We start from the raw sequence: 974 nt of genomic DNA, 5'->3' as shown, positions 1-974 counted from the left end.
GAAGAGAAGGGAAAGGGCTGTCGTCGAAGGACCCGCCCCGCACGATCCCCCTTCGGCCGGCCCAAAGAACGCCCCGCCCCGCGAGAGCGCAGCGACTTGGCTCAGCCCTCGCCCGCTTAGCGGGGCCGGGTGGCTGAACGGGCGGGCTGAGTGAGTGGTGGGCGCCACCGACGCGCTCTCCCTCCTCTGAGTAAGGGAGGTGGGCGCCGCGGCAAGGCTGTCCCCGACCGGACGGACGGCTCTCTCCGTCTCGCCTGGCGCCCGCTACCCTGACAACGCCGCCTTGCTGCGCCCGGGCCCACCCTCGACGTGAGGGACAGCGGGAACCTGCGGCACTGACGGGCAACCCGGGCGGAGCGTTGGCGTCGCGCCTCCTCCGGGCGGCCCCTGCTTCTCGTGAGGCTGGACTCGCGCACGTGCGCTCCCTGAGCTGAGCGGAGCTCGCGCCTTCCTTCCCGGCTAGAAACGGCGCCTGGCCGACCGCGGGGAGCCCAGAGTAGGGCCACGCGCAGTGCAGCGCAGGCTGGTCCCCGCGGTCTGCCGGGCGCCCCCTCCCAAAGAGAACCTCCGGCCGTGTCTTCTTTTTCCGGAAGAAAACCAACTTCTCCCGAAACATCTCCGAGCCGCCTAGTCTTTCCACCCGCACTTTCCCAGGCTCCGGCTGCCAGTCGCCTGCTGCCTGGCCAATCGGCTCTCTCCGCTGCTCGGCAACTCCTAAGCCGACAGCGTGGCCGCGGTAAAGTGCTCCCTCCCCCGCGTCTCCGGGCAAAAGCCCCGGGAAGTTGCCGGCGGACCCCTGGCTTCTCGGCTTGTAAGTGGAGCTTGTCCCTCGCCTTCTCGCTGCTCCAGCCCTTTCGGAATCTCACGTCTGCAGCATGCTCAGAGCGATAGCCTCGAAGGCCACGCCAACAAAGCAGCATCTTCCCTAGAGCTGAGTTTATCCCAGTTGTTGTTGTTATCTGCCTTCAAGTCCA

The sequence above is a fragment of the Rhineura floridana genome, chromosome 15 (genome assembly GCF_030035675.1).
Source record: "Rhineura floridana isolate rRhiFlo1 chromosome 15, rRhiFlo1.hap2, whole genome shotgun sequence".
Classification (NCBI taxonomy): Eukaryota; Metazoa; Chordata; class Lepidosauria; order Squamata; family Rhineuridae; genus Rhineura; species Rhineura floridana.
This window is presented reverse-complemented; position numbering follows the sequence as displayed.